The 20,657-nt window shown below is 42.0% G+C and overlaps 1 long non-coding RNA gene across 2 annotated transcripts in view; it reads right to left on the bottom strand.

The window, feature by feature from the left end:
* Positions 1-10,494: 10,494 nt before the first annotated feature.
* The window catches only part of LOC122466009, a 75,769-nt gene continuing 65,606 nt past the window's right edge, over positions 10,495-20,657 (bottom strand). The window contains exons 2-3 of one of the 2 annotated variants that reach the window (XR_006291197.1): positions 15,885-16,032; positions 10,495-14,975 (exon numbers count right to left, since the gene is read on the bottom strand). This is a non-coding gene — a long non-coding RNA (uncharacterized LOC122466009). The remainder of the gene's footprint in view (positions 14,976-15,884; positions 16,033-20,657) is intronic. The other variant, XR_006291198.1, reaches the window with a different exon arrangement.

The raw sequence follows: 20,657 nt of genomic DNA, 5'->3' as shown, positions 1-20,657 counted from the left end.
TTTGAAAATGAGACTTAGGCTCTTAAATCAGTTAAATGTTACAAAGCTTAGCACAGCAACACCTAAGTACCTTTAAAAAACTGGGCCATAAGCCAAAACTCTCAATGGATGTTGTAATTGTGTCTCAATGGGTCACAACTGAGAATACCAAATTCAGGACAAACTGGTGAGAAATAAGGCAGATACACCTCAAAACTGGTGGTTATTCCCCCATAAGATATACCAAACAAACAACAAAAGTAAACTTCTCTCTCACCACACTGGCTAAGAAGAAGTCAGGAAAGTAGTTTCCTTAGGTATCCCAGTCCTTGTATCACCACCAAAAACATGGGATTTAAAGATGAGTGGTTCTTTAAAACCAGCCTCATCAAACAAAAGGTTCTTTTGATCCCAAAGGGCCAGCCACACACCCAGGTCAGTATATAACTGAGATCTTACCCAAAAATCACGCTCATGCTAATCCTTTAGTATCTAAAATCTAAAGGTTTATTTAAAGAAAGAAAGAAAAAGAAAGAAAGGTGAGAGTTAAAATTGGTTAAAGGAATCACATACAATAATTGCAAAGTTCTTGGTTCAGGCTTGTAACAGTGATAGAATAAACTGCTGGTTTAAGTCGCATCTCTGGTTGCTTCCAAATCATTGGAAGGACCTCAGTCCCTTGGTTAGAATGCTCCCACTAGTATAAGTCCAGAGGTCTGAGCAGGAAAGAGATAAAATGCAGGTGTTTCCAGGGTTGTGCTGAGTGATCACAGTGCCTGGAGGGGCTTGCTGGTGGTCACTAGCAAGGCATTGCGAGAGACAGCCCAGGCTGGAGACAGTTAAGGGGGCACAGCGGTCCCACAGTCCGAGGCTGCACCCCTGGGGGATCCCGTCACAGCTTCTATGGGCAGTTTTTAGGACAAGAGTGTCCCAAGGCCTGGCAGGTTCACAAGTTAGGGGATAGGGCATAAGACTAGTGGTGAGGGCTTCTCAGCGATAGTCCTTCAATGAGGTGTTAAGTGCCTTTCTAGGGGAGGGTTGCTGTCTGGGAAGCAATTCAATAGGCTTGCCCTGGGCAAGGTTAGCCATGAGTTTACCACATAACACAAAATGCTATTCATAATTTGAGCCAGACATATTCCATTCCGTCACATATCTTTGGAACCCAGTGAAACTCAGCCTGATGGCTGTAGAGCTGCATATAATCCTCATATAGTCTGTTCGGGGGAGTTCTGCTTCCTCTGCCTGACACATACGAGATGGCATGGGCAATCTTGGACCAAGTCATTGGGATCTCGCCCCAACCCTCTGTGAAGCCAGGAATAGGAGGGGAAGAATAGATAATATCAGTTAGAGTCACAGAGCCGCCCCTCTTGATACTGCACTGTCACGGTCACCTCACAGCATGTGCTGATGATGAGTTGTGCTGAGGGAACATAATGCAAAAGCAGGACATCACTGTGGGACTCCATGTATTACCAGTCAATGGCAAAGACGTTTTCCTGTTCTTCAGCATGGAGGGCCAGATCCAAAGGCTGGCCATGTGCAGCCTGGTGCAACTCAGTGGGGATGAGGATCACCAAGTAATCTTTGAGACTCCCTGATCCTCAGGCCACCAGGCACCAACCTGGTTTTGGTGTGGGTGCAAAGCGGCTCTAACAGACCAGCGAATCTGTTCCATTATTGCTACTAATGATGGCGTGGCTTCCTTAGGCATCTGGTATCAAAACAATATTTATCAACAGAAATGTTGCCATTTCATTATGAATTGTTCACAGTGTCTTTGTCATGCATCAGTTAACCCTTTCAAGTGAAATAATTTTATGGCAAACAAGGGTTTTTGATATAATGTGTGCTGCCTAAAAGATGACTTTATTATGAACTTCATTCCAAGGTTTTCAGTTTTGAGGCCCCTGACTGCAATGAGAAGGCACTGAACTATTCCTACTTTCTTTCTTTTCCTTACACATAGATTTAATAGGTAAAGGTCTAAAAGGAAGGAGACAGAAGTGATGCAAAAGGCAGATTATACTTTAAAGTAACATGATATGAAAATGTGTAAGTTTAGTGACTGATAGAATATGATTTAAATTGTCAACATCTTAAAGTAAATGAGTGAATGAAACACAATAATTAATATAATAGAATTACAGAATACTTTTTGTTTAAAACATTGCCTTTCTAGAGTCTTATGATTACAGAATTTAATACTATAATCCTGTCATTACCTAACTAGAACAAAGTACAAACATTGTTATATAGAACTTGAATTCCACAACTTTTGTATTTTGGAGAGGTAAGATATACTTACCTATGTTAACTGATTTGACAATGTGGAAAAAGGATACATAGGCACAGAACAATATGTTGGCCAAGATTAGGAAAATATCCAGGCTTTTTCACTCACGAGAATGCAAACCTTTAATTAGATTTCCACAATAAGTTCTTTAGCTAAATACAGTTCACATTACTTTTTAGAAATACTCTCTGGCCTCTAATTATTTTCAGTCTTTAACAGCTTTCAGATTCCTTCAGCATTTGCTTTGGTGTGGCACTCTGTAAATAATTAAAAGGGTTAATTATTGTAAATAGAATTATTGGATTATGCTGTAAGTATTTATTGTTCTGTGGTTTCACTGTCAAAGTTAGGCAAGTCTACGCTGTGACATTCATTTGAAGAACTGCAAACATCATGCAGATACTTGACGCTTTATAGTTTTTCAACTATTCGTATTGGCTAGTTCATTTCTAATGTACAGTATTGGTCCTGCTTATTAATTTTATATTGTTAAAAGTTAAAGCTACAGGGTGAAATCTTGATATTCTTACACAGCCAAATCCCAAAGTCAACGAGAATTTTGCTTGACAGTAATGAAGTATTACAGCTGTTCAATAGAAGGGCTTTAAGCCTTATTAACACAAGCCTGTATGTCACTTGGACCCCTGATTGACTTGGATTCTATTTAAAGGAACATTCTACACTGAAACTACTTCTTTGCCAAATCTTTCCCTTGCAGCTAGAGATAATGGGAGTTTCCCCTCCATCCAGTGCAGATCTGGGAGTGGGTTGTTTTTTGGTGAACACTTTCCTTCTTTCAGCACGCCATAAGAGCTGAATATGGTTCTGAGGACACTAAACACAAATGAAAACAAGAAGGGTTTCTAGGCAACTGGTGTTGAAATTGTTTGGAATTTTGCCTAAGCAAGGACTGCAGGAGTAGGTCCCACATGCAGAGAACACCTCACAGACTTCAATTAGAAAAAGTCATCAGGATTTGGAGAAAACTTCTGCTCTCCCTTTCGTAAGGGCTGCCTCTATCCTGGGAAACCTGGTACTTGTAATTCATCACCAGTGCAGCTCCACTAGTAATAGCAATGATAGAAGCTGCAGCATCCAATAGGACTCAGGCAGCCTCACATCTGTGTTCCACCATATTGTCTAATCCTATTCTGAGCCTTAACAATGGTAAAAAAAAACCCCAAAGAAACAGCTGGGCCATGTTACATTACAGCTTCTCCCATTGCCATCATCAGTGGAGCAACACAGGTTCCATTTTTGTCAGTGTAACATGTAATCTCAGTGTTTGCCAGAAGTTGAAATATGCATTGAAACCATTTAGCTGTGGGAGATCAGGCAATGGGCCCTTTAAAGATGTGGTAAATTGTTTTATGTCATGATGAGCTCCTCTCACCATCAAAATATTCACAAATTCACCACATTTTTGTGTACTGTATTCAATATTTTTTCCTAATTATCATGAAAAATGTACCCTAATGTATGCAATAAGAATTTAAATTTATTTTTCAAAAAACTTAAATTTCTCTAAGTACATGTTAAAAATGAAAAATTAATATTCTGAAGATGAAAATAATGCAAAAAAATCTATTTTTATACTTGTGATTATATTTACATGTACAATAATTAGAGCTGTGTGAAATGTTTATTTCAAACCACCAAGCACTCAAAACCAACTTTGATCTGAGTTGGACTTCCGTCCATGAACTAGAAGTGGTTTCTTAGAACTTCTTTTTTTGTGTCTGAACTGTTCATCAAAGATCTTTGCAAAAATTTTTTTGCTTTATGAGGCTATCCACATATGTCCCCAGGCTGCTATTGCTGGTAAATTTGAACTGTGTTTGCTTAGCAATGTACAGGGATAAGCTGCATGGTGTTCTAATATGGATTCCAATGAATCTGAGTGAACATGAAAGAACCAGTTGAACACAATCCTAGCCTTTGGGTTTGCAGTGAGATTTTGCTATGGAGAAATGGGTCCATTCAAACCCAAACTTTTTCAAACGTCAGGACTTGAGTGCCCATGAAGATACACACTGGGGCCTTGTCTACACTACCGGGGTAAGTCGACCTAAGTTACGCTACTCCAGCTACGTGAATAATGTAGTTGGAGTCGACATAGCTTAGGTCAACTTACTGCGGGGTCTACACTGCGCTGCGTCGACGGGAGATGCTCTCCTGTAGACTTATCTTACTCCTCTCGTTCCGGTGGAGCAGAAGAGTTGACCGGAGAGCACTCTGCCATCGATTTAGCGGATCTTTGACCCCCGCTGCATTGATTGCAGCAGCATCGGTCCCGGGTAAGCGCAGACATGGCCTAAGGCTATGTCTACACAACAGCCTATGTCTAGGGTTGCCAACTTTCTAGTCGCACAAAACTGAATGCCCTAGCCCCACCCCTTCCCCGAGACCCACCCCTTCCCTGAGACCTCTTCCCTGCCTTGCCCCCTGCTCGCTACATTCCCCCTCCCTCAGTGGCTCGCTCTCCTCCACCCTCACTCACTTTCAATGGGCAGAGGGTTCGGGGTGTGGAAGGGGGGTGAGGGCTCTCACTGGGGGTGCAGGCTCTGGGGTGGGGCCAGAAATGAGGAGTTCAGGCACGGGTGCTAGAACAATTTTTATAGTGGGGGTGCTGAGATCCATTGAACCAAACTGTAAAACCCTGTATATAATGGAAACCCCTTCAATCCAGGGGGTGCTGCAGCACCCCCTGCATCTCTAGTTCCAGCACCTATGGGTTCAGGGTGCAGGAGGGGGCTCCGGGCTGAGCCAGGAAGTTGGGGTGTGGGAGGAGGTGAGGAGTTTGGGGTGCAGGAGGGGGCTGCGGGTTGAGGCAGGAGATTGAGATGCAGGAGGGGGTGAGGGCTCCAGCTGGGGGTGCAGACTCTGGGGTGGGGCTGGGGATGAGGGGTTCAGGGTGTGGGAGAGGGCTCTGGGCTGGGGGTCGGGGCGTGAGCTTACCTCAGGCGCCTCCCGGACAGCGGCACAGCGTGGGGGCTAAGGCAGGCTGCCTGCCTGTCCTGGCACCACGCTGCACGCACCCCGGAAACAGCCAGCAGGTCTGGGTCCTTGGCGGGGGGGCGAGGAGGCTCCACAGGCTGCTCTAGCCTGAAGGTACTAATCCCCCCTTCTTCCATTGGCCAGGAACCGGCCAATGGGAGTGTGGAGTCGGTGCTCAGGGTGAGGGCAGCGTGTGGAGCCCCGTGGCCCCCCGCCTAGGACCTGGACGTGCTGACTGCCTCTAGGGCACAGCGTGGAGACAGCCAGGACAGGTTGGAACTAGCCTGCCTTAGCACTGCTGACTAGACTTTTAACGGCTCGGTAAGTGGTGGTGACTGGAGCCCCAGGGTCTCTTTTTGACTGGGTGTTCCAATCGAGAACCGGACACCTGGTCACCCTACCTATTTCGGCATAATTTACTCTGCTCAGGGATGTGAATAAACCACCCCCGTGAGCGACATAAGTTACATCAACATAAGCATCCCTGTACACAGCACTATGTTGGTGGGAGAGCTTTTCCGGCCAATATAGCTTCTGCTGCTCATGGAGGTGGGGTTTTTTATGCTGAAGGGAGAGCTCTCTTCCACTGGCATAGGCCATCTTCTCCAGACACACTGCCGTGGCGCAGCTGCATCAGTACAGCTGCGCTGGTGCAGTGCTGTGTGTATAGACATGGCCTAATTTAATACAAATGCATTCGAAACCAAGCACCCAATCCTATAAAGAGCTCTGTGGCCTCCATCCCCATGTAAGTCAATGGGAATTGGGAGTGCTCAGCAACTCTTATGAACAGACACATTTTTATACAGCGTTAGCAAAATTCCACTTCATATATATGGAATAACAGACCAGTTAAACCTCTAGATGCAGTCCATACTCCCAGCCAATCAGGCTTCTCTTTGTTATGCCGCTTCAAACTTCCCCGTCACACTACCTCTTTGTGGGTTTTGATTTGTCAGCATTGTAATAAACTAAGTAGAAAGGCTGATTTGAACCTTAGAAATTACATGGACTGTATCGTAAATGATTGAGGACTCCAGAACTATTCCCAGCTGGGTTTTTTGTCATTTTTGCACAAGTGGTTGATTTAATAGGAAGCACATTATTTTTCAAACTTATAGGAAGCCTGCATTTTGTAAAGCTGTTTTATGTGAAATATTAGTATAAAGTGTGAATTATAGGTCCTGGATCACCATCTCAGTCTTAGAAAAATAGCAAGCTGTGGTCAAAATATTTTTTAAAATGTATGCAGAGCTGTTATTAGAACATGCTGAAGAACGCTGGGACAGTGTGTGTGTGTGGGGTGGGGGGATAGAATGTGAATATTCTGCAGATTTGGCTTTGGTGTAAGGATAAGGCCTTTTCCTGCAGAGAGCAGCAGCCATTAGCTAAGAAGCAGAAAGTCACATCCTCACATTCCATCTAAATTACATTAAAACAATGTAATATTGGGCTGTTAGGAAGATGATCCTGTCCTACTAGTACCCACCATCACCAGATAAAGAAACAGATCTTAAGATAGTTAAAGAAAACTTTGTTTGACAGCATTCTATCTGGCAAGAAATCACTTATCAACAGTTGTGATTGTAAAATCTATACTTCTATTGTTTTGCTTTTATGGTCCCCACTTCTCTATTGTTTATCTGTCTGGTCTGTCTGGTTCTTTGATTGTTTCTGTCTGTTACATAATTAATTTTGCCAAGTGTAAATCAGTTAAGGTGGTAGGGTATGATTGGTTAAAGGATTGTTTTACAATATATTAGGATTGTTTAGTAATATTTTAGTAAAATGATGGGTTAAGGTACAGCTAAGCATGTTTCACTATATAAACTGGGGACCAAAAAGAAGTTCTTTGGAACCAACTCCAGGATACAGCCCCAAGATCAGGGCTGCAAGACCTCAGTACTCTGCTAATGACACCATGCAGAAGCTGAAGTCCCCAGATGACCTGATCCTGACTGGCGATCCCGAAAATTCATCCGCCTTATTGGGAGTGGTGCGCATTGTATTCTTAGCATGTGTATTCTCTTTTGGTGGTTGTTAATAAATAGAGGTTAAGTAGGATATTACTGTGTAAGGCTCTTTCAATGGTAAAAGATCCCACAAACCCTCAGAGTGTTAGGTTACACCCTGAGCCCACGGAAGGGTAAGAATGGGTGCCTAAATTAAGAGGGTTACACCTTGATCCCTAGGAACTGGGTAAAGGTGGGTGCCCCTAGAGTGTACGAGTAACAGAGAATTTTGTGCATGTAACATTGGTACAATTTTGACCATGTTCTGTCTCATTGGTTGTCACAATCTGGGATGCAAACCAGAGCAGTGAGGGGTTGTGTCACTGCCTGCCCTGTAACCTCAGGCACCATAAATGCTCTGCTGCTGTGGCTCACAACCTGAACACTGACAACCTGCAGACAAGCATGCACTGTGTGTCTGTGCATTCAACCACTCTGACTCAGCAACTCTGATTCCAGCAGCCTGTGTACAACACAGCAGCCCCAACTGTAATCTCTCTCACCCAGTTACCTTACACAGAGGTGTCCCCAACACACTCCCTGTCCCGAATTTCCCCAAAACCATCTGCCCTGAAGTTCCCAGCCCTCTCCTGAAATACTCAGAATTCCTAAAAAGAGACAAACTTCACAGTTTATCCCATTGACCAGAGTTAACAAACAAACACAACACTGTGGTAGTTTAGATTAAAAATAAAACAAGTTTATTAATGAAAGGAAATAGGATTTTAAGTGAGTTCAAGTATAAGGGAAGTGTTAGAAATGGTTACAAGAAAATACGAGTGAAAAAAAGCTTTCTGATGTCTAAGATTTAACACAAAAAGCTACAGCCTTTGTTCAAGGTATTTTCCTTTCCAATGTATCTTCCAGCAAGATGGCTGACCAACCCCTCTGGTCAGTTTCTCCCACAAAGTCCAAAGTGCTCTGTTTCTTTGTCATCTTAGATGAAAGACAACTTGGGATTCTTTGCCCCTCTCTTTTATAGTCCAGGGGACCTTTGAAATTGATTCTTCTGAAGATTACACTCCAAAGTTAAGTTCATTCAAGCTGTGAGGAAGGCAACATGGATTGTCCAAGTAGAGGAAGTACCAGGCTGGCTTCTTCCCATGCTGGTGTTTGCTAAAATGTACATTGATCTGCTTCCTGCTATCTCCTCCCTGTGCTGTGATGCTGAGTGATTGTCTCCTCCCCTTGCTGGCATGATGATCCTGTTTACCTTCTATGTCAATTGCATTTCCATTGTCTCAATGTACCTTAGAAAAATCTTCCATATGGCAGAACTACATTCCTTTGTCGAGGGTGGGGTTACGTTAGCCCTGCCTGGAAGACACACTTTAAGAACATAATTCTCAATGTTTGTAATTTTGAATTTGTCTTACTTATATATACCATGCAATAATATTAATGATCGTTAAGATATTAGCTTTCTATTAATGTCTTTTAGAGCACCTTTTAGATACAAGTTATGACGTTAGTGAGTTGCAGTACATTCAACTGGTCAAGCCGTCTGAAACTCACTATCAGACACCAGTGAGCCCTTTGCCCTCTTGCATTGGTATTCATGAATTCACAGCACTTCGGAGGTGGTCCGGATGGTTTGGTCAAATACACATACTTGGATTCACTAGTGCTGTGAGAAATAGGCTGGAAAGAGATGTTTATAAGTCTCCTTCATCTGACAATTCCCTAGGGATCCTGCTTCTCTATTAATATATCCTGACAACTCTCTCAAAAAGTGCTCACACTATCAAGTCCACCAGAGAGAAACAAACCCACAATGAGTTGCGTCCAGCTTAGGTCATCAAATCGTGGACCAGAAACTAAGTCACATGACTCAAAGCTCAAGTTGCCATTTCCTCGCTCATGCTATTGAATGAATATTTCTGAACACCGAATAGATGCTCAGCTAATAGGACTGGTTTCTGAATCCCTCACCAAGCCAACTCCTCTCCCCCATGTTTACAAATTTTAGTATTCAATTGTCAGCATTTAACCAGCTCCAGTTAATATTTCTACTGTAGAATAAATGTCTATGTCACTTTACAAACACTTCAGATGAATGGACCAGATACTGATCTCAGTTATGCTGGTTTGAGTAAAACTGAAAGCTAGCCCATAATCTCCATTCTAAAGAACTTATAGTTACTTTGTACATTCATGGAAGCAATGCCATGTTATTTAACTTCCCTTCTACCCCATATTCCCACTTTTTTGTGTGCATTCTCCACACATTTTTAAAGTTTAGGACATCCACATTGTTTGGATCTCTTCTTTTAATTATTTGACTGTTTGCAATTATTGTACAGTTCATAGCCAAATAATATATAATATGTTTTGCTGAATATTGCATAAATAGATGGTACTGAATTTTGCAATACTTCTGCTGCCATATGTGTCACTCTAAATTGCATAATCTGAACATATTGGGTAAGATAAATGACACCCCACAACTATTTTTCACATCAAAGGGCTTCAGTGATCCTTGGACAAAAGCTTGAATCCGCTGAAGCCCTTCAGTTAACTTTGTTTCAAATTTCAGTGACAGTGTAAGTAATATTATTAGCAGAAGGAGAAAAGGCAATTAAAACACTCACAGATGACGCTGTCAAGAAATGCTTTCCCCTTATATATGACAAAAATATTTGGCCTGAAGATTATAGAGTTACATTAGGAGGGAAAAGGTTATGAGACAAATTGTGTTCTCAGTTTTATACCAAACAAAACTTGGACTAACTCCTCTGAGGTATCTTCAACTTCAGTAGAGTTACTCCAAACTTCCACCTGGTTAAAAGAACTGAATTTGGCCTGATACATTACTTATAGCTATGGGTCATTGTTATTACATTAAAAAGAAAAGGAGGACTTGTGGCACCTTAGAGACTAACCAATTTATTTGAGCATGAGCTCACGAAAGCTCATGCTCAAATAAATTGGTTAGTCTCTAAGGTGCCACAAGTCCTCCTTTTCTTTTTGTGAATACGGACTAACACGGCTGTTACTCTGAAACCTGTTATTACATTGTACAACATATTAAAAAAACCCTAACATTAAACTAAGATGAACCATTAATCCAAACTCCATAATTTATGCATAATAAAGTTCTGATAGACCTTAGAATTATTGTCAGGGATCAAACAGTATTGGATGCATTTTTTTTTAAAGGACATTTAAATTAGAAGTGGGCCAATACCAAATCTTAGATCCAAAAAACATTGAACTTTGGGAATGTTTGGACCTGGATTTTGATCTTGATCCAATCTCTGTGGTTCAGACACATATCTACTTAAAGGCAGATGCAAGATCAAGAATCAGATGACTGTTTGCTCTCATATGCAGAAACCAAACAAAGAATACTGCACAGCCAGGTGAAAATAGTCCAAATGAAATATCTCCAAGATTTTATTTCTCTATGCCTTTCGAGCCAAATTTTGCCACACTGCATGCATTAACTGCATCCGCAAAAATTGTGTGTGCACCGATTGTGCCTGCAAACAGGCATTTGTGTGTGCAAATAGAGTAATTTGCAGTCCCAGTTGTGTTCATTTGCACCACCCTGCTAATGACATTTTTGCAGACACGGACGAGTGTTTATGCAGGCACAACAGGTGCACATGGGCATTTGGTAGGTGCAAATCCTGTACTCATCTTTGGAAAACTTGGCCCATGCTGAGTTAGCCCCATAAAGTCTGAGGATTTATTCTAGCAGCTTCAGCACATATTTCTCCCTCCAGATTACTGTACTGGTGCCACAAGACAATACAAGTGTGTTTATCATCATTTTATTATTTTCATAATCTAATGGCAATGTACAAAGAATGGGTCCTTTGTCTTTTGTTAAAGTATTTGCTTTGGGGTGGAGAGGGAGTATCAGTCATTTGTTAATAATAAGGTCAGACTCCTTCCATCCCTATAGTCAGACGTGGCAGCTCAGTCTGAGGAAACAGAGCCCCAGGAGTTACTGTTCTCCCCTTGCAGACAGAGAGGAGTTCCCTGCACCCCCTTAATCACAACAGCCATTTCTATCTCTCCTCCTGAGAGCTGCATACTTTGCATTTTCCCTGTACAAATAACTGCTCAGGCCTTTCTTTCAAAGGGCCTTTATTAAACCACCAACTATTTGCTGTCGAGACATTTAGGATGAAATCATCGTGTTAAACAAATAAACGCAGCTTCATACAGATCTCTGCTCTGGGAGCAAAGTAAGAAAATAATTTCTGTCTGCTTGCCCCAAAAGCGGCTGGAAAGGCCAAAAGGAAAATATTATTTTTACTTCATTGTGTGAAATATCGTTTTGGAGGATCTGACGCGTTGAGCGTTTGAAGAGTTTTTGCTGGCAGGTTTCAAGGGTCCCCTGGGTTGACCCCCTGGGATTGTTTTCTTCATTAATAAACTTAGCATGATGTGTGTTAAAAGGAACATTCTGTTTGCTTTGTAAATAAGGGATGTCAAACAAGAAGCAGAAGCCTGGCAGACACTAGGTGATGTGTTCTTTGAGGAGGAAAAAAAGCCCTGGAAAACTTGGGAATATCAGGGTTGCCTGAACCAAGCTGAAGCTTTGTTGGGAAAAACAATTCAGTCTGTGAGCCCAAACAAGGTATTTTCCTTACTCGTCCTGGTGGGAAAGCTGAACACTCTGCCCCAGAGCAGCAGGGGATGGGCTTGGGAAGGAAAGCTCGCAAGAGTCCATCCCAGGCATAGCGGAAGGTACATAATATATACCCCTGTTTTTATTTGGAAGGCACATTTAGTCAGCTGTGAATGTTGCCATAGGCTTGGGACAAGGGGAAGGGAGAGGTTTTTTAATGATATGATTTTTAATCTCCTGCCTTATTTCACTGCAGCTGGGGTAGTTACCTTGGTGAAGCTCCTGATTCAAGGGGGTCATTTGCAAGAGAGCAATTCTTCTCCTCCCAGAACTGGGGTCCCTACCCTAATGCAAAGCATGATGGAGCAAAAGAGAAAAAAGCCTCTTGTTTATCTATATTTATTTTCCATTGTCTGCCTCCCTGCTGCCTTGCCTACTCATGGTTCTCAGAGTTCCTGAACCCATTCACTTTCCCTCTGCTGCCTGCCCACCTCAACAACCCTACCGGCCCCCAGAAGGCAGCTTTGCTCCTGTCATGTACAGACGGATTCTGGACTTTTCAGGACTACTGCAACCAGGGAAAGAAAATAAACAGTCTTGAGAGCTTGGAGAAGACAACTCTATTTGGAGGAGGGGTGGTATTCACGTGGGAGGGCAGCGGTAAAACTAAGGGAGGATTGTGGAGGTGGGTTGAGAACAGTGGTAGTAGCCCTGATGGCATTCTCATTAGAGAAGCCAAAAACCAAATGGATATGGAGACTAACTTCTCCTGCTCCTATGTGACTCCTCCAGAGGGCTCAGACTTGTTAGTGAGGTGCCATATGGAAGTTTGTATTGTTGATGTACTTGATCTATAAATAGAGGTCTTCAGGCTCTTGTACTGTCATGGTGCCTTTTCACAAGCACTAAGCGCACCATCCTCCACTCCACATTTGCAATGGAAGATGTTTGAGGATTTATAACGAGTTGATTTAGCTGTGTGCTGGCATCCTCAAGACTACACACAATACACAGACAGCAAAAGAATACTAAAGTACTGCCCATACAGCAATTCCAAAGTTGGATTGTCATCACACGTGGCCTTGGGAATCTCCAATGCCTCCATACAGTAAACAATAAAATTATGGATGTAATAGCCACCCCGCTGGTGTTCTGTGCGGAAGCTATGAAAGCCTGTTATGGTCTCAAATCCTAAGGAGAGACAGTGCTCTCCTTATAGGAGATGTCTGATATGTGCTGTCCACAGAGATTAGCATGGCTGGCTCAGCCCAATGGCACCCATAACTCCTGACATCATGGGCAGGGTCTCTGTATTCTTACTTGGTTAGTTCTGAGATGTCACTCAGATCAAAGGGTTGCAGTGCGCCCACTGCCACTCTTTTCACAGAGCTGGCTCTGCAGCTTTAAATCCAGTCCCAGGTGCATCTATCCAGCAGGCCACTCCTCTGCATCTATCCAGCAGGCCACTCCTCTGATAGTAGCTGGATCTCCTTCCGTAGGCTCTTAGAGTGGTAATTATTAAATTATCCTTATGGCCAGCCTCCCTGCCTGTCCAATCCCCCTCATTGCTCTTCCTCCCATGCCGGCCTTCATGCTGAACTTCTCTGTCTCCCTCTCCCTACTTTCAACGCTGCCACTCTCCCCTTTCAATAAAGCTCCTACCAATACTTACTTCTCTTTACCTCTGAATTTAACAAAAAGGAAGGAAAGGGTTAACATTCCTTTGCTGTAGCCATTAAAAACTGGTAGCCCCGAGGTCACTGCACCCTACAGCTGGGTTTCATGGTGGTCCAGTTGGGAAACAGTGTGTTCTGTTACATGGGTGGACGAGCAGTGTGCTGGGATTAGTTGTCTGGGCAGCTTGGCAGCCTGTGCTTTGGCTAATGTGTGGGTAGGTAAGAGAACACATTCTGTTCCATGCTGTTGGGTGGATGGCCAGTCTGTTCTGTCAGATAAATGGAAACCAAGCACTATGTGGTAGTGTCTGAGTCACTAACAAGGGTTGTGTCTGTTTTACTTTCTGGTTATATTGGCTCTTGCACTTATACAACATCCTCTGCCCAAGAGCCCCAACGTGCATTGCAATGAGGAGTAAGCATTCTCCCGTTTATAGATAGTGAGGCACCAAGAGGTGAAATGACTTGCCCAAGTTGATGGAGTGGGTTGGGAATGAAACATGAGGGTTTTGTCCACCGGTTCGCTGTTTTAGTCACCTGTTCGAACTGCCTTCCAGCAACTGAGACTCTTAATTTTTCTAAAGTATTCTAAACCCCCAAACATGCCTGGGAGATGGGAATGTATTGCTCTCCACATGGAAATGGTGGCACCGATGGTTCACTTGCGTGGTCTATGGTGGGAATGGTTCGGGGCAGATCTCAGAAGACAGTCTCTGACTCTCCTGAGCTTGAAGTGGGAGTTAGAGTATTTTTTAAAATCAGAGCTGATAAATTCTCTTTCTATAAAATTAAATTAAAATGTTCTTATTGTGCCATTGAGATAGTGTAGTTTACGATCACCAATCCTGTTCAGAAGCCAGTTCAGTGACTTGAAGGATGCTCGTCTTTTCCTTAAGCCATTTAAAGATTATGTATTGCAGACAGAAAGTTTCAGAAGCTCTCGCTCCGAAGTCCTCTACAAAGGTGTTTTGCTGCAGTTTTGATTTTTAATAATGAACTCTTTCCGTTGACGAGTTTTTTACAGGGCCTATTTTGAAACCTTGGTATTTGAAAAAGCTTGCCGCTGTTTTCTTAAATTACATCCCCTTGCAGGTCCATAAAACCCTGAAGTTATTACAAATAAATAAACGGAGTTTCTCTTCATGATATAAACCAGCTTTGAATGAAGTCATTGAGTGGAAGGTTGACTTGGATTGCTTCTGAAAAGCTGCTCAGACCCAGGGCAAAGTTCTGCTTTTCCTCCCAGGGCTGAAGAAATTGGTGAGCAGCTGTTCTAAGTCAACTGAGTGGAGAAAATCCCCGTTGCTTAATGTCTTGTTGCAATTTCCAGTGGGAAAGCAAATATCAAGAAGTCCATTCCTCCCCACACCTTTTTCTTTCTCTCCCAGTTTAGATTTGGGACTCTCCTGAACACATTGTGCAGCTGAGACCTAATGAAGGAGAGAGGATTTGAGTGGTTCAGTAACCTTCCTTTCCCCTTGTCCCTCTACTGGAAATCTCATCCCATCCAACAACACAGGGGGCCTAATTCATCCCTGGTGTCAGCAGAGTTTGCACTAGTGTTTAATGACCCATGCTTCTCTGAACTGGGCTACAAACGCTTGGTGCCAGCATGACCGATACAATGTAAATTGTGAGCTCAAGCTCCCAGAGTTTGGTCTCTTGGAACAAATGCACAGTGGATCCTGCTACATTCTATAAATTGCACCCAATTCTCCTCTCCCTTTCACTAGCTTTAGACCAGTATGTTTCCATTGATTTCGATAGAATTATTTCTAACTTACTCTTAATCAAGAAGAAAATCAAGCTGTCTGTGTCCACTACCAGATAACACCCTCTGCATGGGATCGGGCCCAAAACACATTCTGCTTCAACCCAGTTTTATTCCAGCATTCACTTGGGAAAAACTTCTGGGTTCTGTTAATGTGTTCGTGAAATTTCCTGGATCCATGAGTTTAAGTACAAGTTAACAAACATAACATATTAAAAGAATATCTAAAAAGAGAGAGCAACTAGAAATTGACGAACAACAAACTTCTGGTATTGATTTTTGGATGAATAATCAGTTTGTGCTGAAATTTGTGAGTCTTTCCAGGTTCACCAACACTTTCACAAATACTCACCAATTACAGCACCAAGGAAACATCACTGTGACATCTCAGAACTGAAATATTTCCATTTCCAGGCATTGCTTTTTGATGAAAAATGGAACATTTCCATGGAAAGCAGAGATATTTTTCCCACAAGAGATTTCATCGAGTCTAAAACTTTGTTTTTTTAATGGAAAATTCTTGACCTTCCCTAGCAGGCACTGCAACCTATCCTGAGCCTTTTATTACCTTGAGAATCTCTGTTCCAGTTGACCCCCGCTGTTTTCTCTTCCTCCACATAATGTCAAGATTTGTTCATCTCTTGGGACGTTCAGTCAGCCCCTGGATCCCCACATTGACTGCCAAATCCAAATGATAGATCCAGTTCCACAAGACACTAAGAATGAGAGAGAAAAAACAGGTAAAAACAAAGAAAAATTGTATGTATTGATATTATGGTAGCTCCACGAGGGCGCAATCACACTTGGGCCCCAATGTGCTCGGTGCTGTACAAACAGTAAAAAATAGCCCTTGACCTGAATCACTTACAAATTTAATTAAGGTAAGATGCAATAAGAGGATGTAACAACCAGTCGGTAGGAATGGGGGAAAGAGGATCAGGGGACCAGTAATGCCACACTAGTAGAGCTTACATGTTAGTAGCAGTAATTATGATTACAGATAATTATAATTTACATGTTAGAAATTGTACTTGGTTCTCCTTTCCATTATTAATCCTTGGAGATGGAAGCCTATGTCCTTCACTGGGTTCATAATAGGGTATCAGTATGTTTATTGCCCCCGCCCCAATCTTTGGGTTAATTTTTGGCTGTCATTATAGAAAAGGTCTTCCAATAACTCAGAGGTACAAACTGGACTCATTCATCTCAAAGAAATTTTAACTCTTACATGTATAGATGACAGTTTAGATACCAACCTTTTTAGCTATTTCACTGTAACCCTTTTGCCAGGTGTTGCTGGCAGCAAAAAGGGCTACGTTCCATTATCTAGGAGTTCCTTCTGGTATCAAATAACACCGGCTCAAGTCCCCGCCCAGAAACCTGGGAAAACTAACTATCCTCCCAAAATGTCCCCTACGTCTCCCTAAGGCCAAAAGCCCCAATCATCACCTAACTAGCTTCCAAAACCTCCAGCTTCTTTGGCATACTGAAAATTGAAAATGTGAGACCAGCATAAAATACATTGAATATCCAAAGAAACAACAGAGGGGCTACTGTACTGATTGCATTTTTCATTTGCATGTTTAAAGGAAAATTTGTGATTTTTAATTAAATGAAGTTGCCACAATATTTAAGCCCAGCTTGTCACAGAGTATAGGGATCTCTGAATATAGTATATATGAATGAGAATATACAGAAAGTTATAGATCAAGCTGAGATATAGTTAGCTCTTACAGTAATATAAAGAATTATGGCAAAGAAGATGACACGTTGCCTTGGGAATGGTTTATGTTCTCCTCGTGTAGTAGTTAAGATACAATCCTGGTCAAATTGTTTTTGTTCAAAACTTGTTTTCAGTAGAAAAATTGCCCTTTTCACTTTTGAAAACTTACAGAGTGGCAAAATGAAAAAAACAAAATAAAGGAAAATGAAAAGTGAAATAAATACCTGGACATAACTGGTTATATTATAGTCAATGAGGAACAGGAAAATATGGAGGGAGGGAGAAGAAAAGGAGGAAACAAAAAAAAACAAATTTTCAAAATTTTTTAACAAAATGTTTCATTAAATTTAAAAAAAAAAAAAAAAACCACCAACACGTTCCATTTTGGAAAGAAAACTGAAATTTCCAATTTTTTGGCAAAAAATCTTTTCCTTTTCATGACCAGTTCTCATCACAGCCTTGAGGAGTTGTGGTAATTAGCATAATATGTAATACAACTCCTCACTTAGTGAAGACAGGGACCGTCGTATTTAGCCTCTTGTGCCAATTAATCATAGGTAATCCCATAGGTTTATCTACAATCATCTGATAGGATATCAAATGTGATCATCCCTGCCTATGTGTTGACTACAGACGGATGTTTAGTGTTGTATTAGTTAACATGAGTCCTCAAGGTTATGCTTCAACATGACCCAATTGTGAAGGCAAGCCCTGGGAGATAGTCTTAAGCCAATGCCACAGCAAAAGGCATGGGGACACTGTGCTGATTCAGAGACACTGGACTGGTCTACACCGCCAAGTTGTCGACAAACCTTTGTCTTTCATGGGTACTTAAAAAAGCCCGCCCCCCCCCCCAACCCCGAAAGATAGAAGTTTTGCCGCAGCAAGTGGCAGTGTGAACGTGGCTTGTTTTGGCAGGAGCACTCTCCTGCCGACAAAGTGAACACCACTCGTGGGGCTGGAAGTATTTTGTCGGCAAAAGTGCTAACAAAGAGCGTTTACACATGCCGACATCTAGCAATAAGGCTGTGTCGACACAGCCTTGTTGCTAAAAGCTGCGTGGTGTAGACAAGCCCAGAGTTACTCAAAAGAGCTATTAAAGTAAAATGCTAACTATGGTCGCTAAAAGTATTTGGCCCAGATAGTCACAAAATTAATTAGAGTGTTAACTCAAGTTGCCTGGCTATAGTCCTGTAAAGGTAATTATATTCTGCCGAAATAAATTTCTTCAAAAAGCTGTCACATTCCACCTCAGAGTTGGCTGCATTTCAATAGTAATTGAAGTGATTCTTGTCTACACAGGACCTGAGCTGCAAAACTAACTTGCACAAGTATCTAAAGATTTATTCCTATTGTAGTCTGAATAAAGGTTTTCAGGATTGGGGTCCATAGCATAGAAAGCAATTTGAGATGAAGGTTGTATATAAATATTTATTATTTGTTGCTGTGGAATTATTTAGTGCCTTACCCTGAATTCATACAAGCAGGAAGGATTCCCTTTTGAGCTCCTCTGCCTTTCCATCAATACTTGTTCAAAGAGAAGTGTGAACTGCAAATTGAGAAAGTCCACTTGGCAAAAGAATCCTGGAGGAAGTCCTGATCATTTCCCAATAGTAATAACCAGCCCTGCACGTCTGTCTGTAAGGCTTGGTTTGAGTCTTTTTTTCTTAGTATCTTAGCTCTTTAGGATAATGGTATCATTCTACTTCAACAGGAATATACGATGATACAACATGATTATAGTAATTGCCTTTCACAGTGCTGGGAATCTGCAGGTCTCTGTGCCTTTTTAATTCTTTGCTTTCTATTCAAATTCCCATGACATGTTTCTCAAGTGGCTCTGTAGGATTAATACAATCTTACAAAGCTAGAATTAATGGAATGCAGCTCAACTCCTGTTTTCTTCACTCAGACAGTTGGTAGAAACTATACTCAGAAAACGTGAGTTAGTGCTTTAAAATCTTTTGCAAACTTGTAATCAAGTAAAGTCTATGTTACATTAGCTATCAAAGGTCCATTTCTTTATAAAATGGTAGGATTATATTTTTTAAATGTACAATTTCTCATTGCATGGCAGAGGGTCTGAACATTAAAATATAGCAAGCTCTGAACCATGTTTTCAGTGAGCTCATCACACAATGGGAAATTTATTGAAAGGGATTTTATTTTATTTTATTTTTTGAAGGGCATTCAGTATTCCCTCCCACCCTGTCAGCAACTTCAGACCATTACTTTAATCAGTGCAGGGGGTTTCTAGGCCTTCATGCAGATGGGATTTCTTCAAAGAGGCCCCTTTGAGGACTGATTTCTTTGGGGGATGAGGGGATTCGACTCCTTTCGTATTGACAGTGTTTCCCCTTTCTCTGCACGGAGTCCTCAGATTGAAGCCCCATCTTGAGTTTAGAACTTACATAAAGGCTGATCAAAGGCTAACGTAGAGAGCTGATGAGAAAACACACATGGAACATGAGGAATTGTCCTTGTATCATGAATGATCTGTGTTCTTTGCAAATATAGCCCTTTCACTGGGGAGCTATACCACAATGCAAGGAAACCAGAGCTCCTGAAAAGGTGCTTTTTTAACTGGTGCAAGCAGCAGTTCCTCCTGTCACACAGAGACAATGGAGAGGTTGCTATGACACCTGTCTTTCTAACTACCAGGGTAGGGCCTTTGGCTGGAGGAATGTGCATCAAAGGGCAACCATGCATTCTGATTCCTGCCTGCTGATTCAGCCCTTCCAGACCTTACCAGCTGGCGTAAGTTAGAGACTTCCTCAGGCTGCTCTAGCTACACCTGGGGACTGGCCCTGTAGAAAGCAGCCCCAAGACCAGGGGAATACAATAGTGAGCTTTATGCCACCTCCGCACCTTGCTTCTTCACTTCCCCTGTGTGATCCTTGGCAGTAGCCAATACACTCTAGCCATATCATATGAAATACATTTGTTCTCAAGTCAACTGCATTGTTAACTAACTTCAGAGGCATGGGTTCTATCCATTTCCACTTTACATCAGGTGGTTGTAATTTACTGCTGGCACTGAACCTGAGACTGCCCGGTTAACAGCGATTTGTCTGCAGGCTGCTTGATTAGCTATTCTTTAAAAATATACATCTTAATTTTACCTTTGATCCCATCCCGGGTTTATCAACTGCTTTCCCAAACAAAATTTATGAGGTCAGCGTCTTCTTTTATGGTAGCCTCAGCCTGGCTGTGTTTTTCTTCAGGAAGAGAGTAGTACGTCAAACATACATAACTTCTGACAATAAAGTGACCCAGAATGTCCAAGATGTCAAGGCTATATACGGGTCCACAGATATGAGGACACACCCATCAACACAACTGCAGCCATCCAAAAGAATGACGATACATACAGTTCTCAACTATAATGCTGTCTACAGATGTTTACTCTTTATATCTGCTTCTAGCAGAAGCTACTCATGCACCTACTCATGTTTATTACTGAAGTGTGATAATCTGTACACCTCTGCCTTATTTTTTGGAAGAAAAATAATGCTTCCATCATGTTGTTTAAAAGATGGTGAAGCTAACCCACCTTTATCTGAAGACAGATAACAAAGCTTTTTTGTGGTTCATAGCATAAAGAAGAAATCAACTGGA

The sequence above is a fragment of the Chelonia mydas genome, chromosome 5 (assembly GCF_015237465.2).
Source record: "Chelonia mydas isolate rCheMyd1 chromosome 5, rCheMyd1.pri.v2, whole genome shotgun sequence".
Taxonomy (NCBI): domain Eukaryota; kingdom Metazoa; phylum Chordata; order Testudines; family Cheloniidae; genus Chelonia; species Chelonia mydas.
Note: the sequence above shows the minus strand (reverse complement) of the source record. Positions and strands in the feature narration are given on the sequence as shown.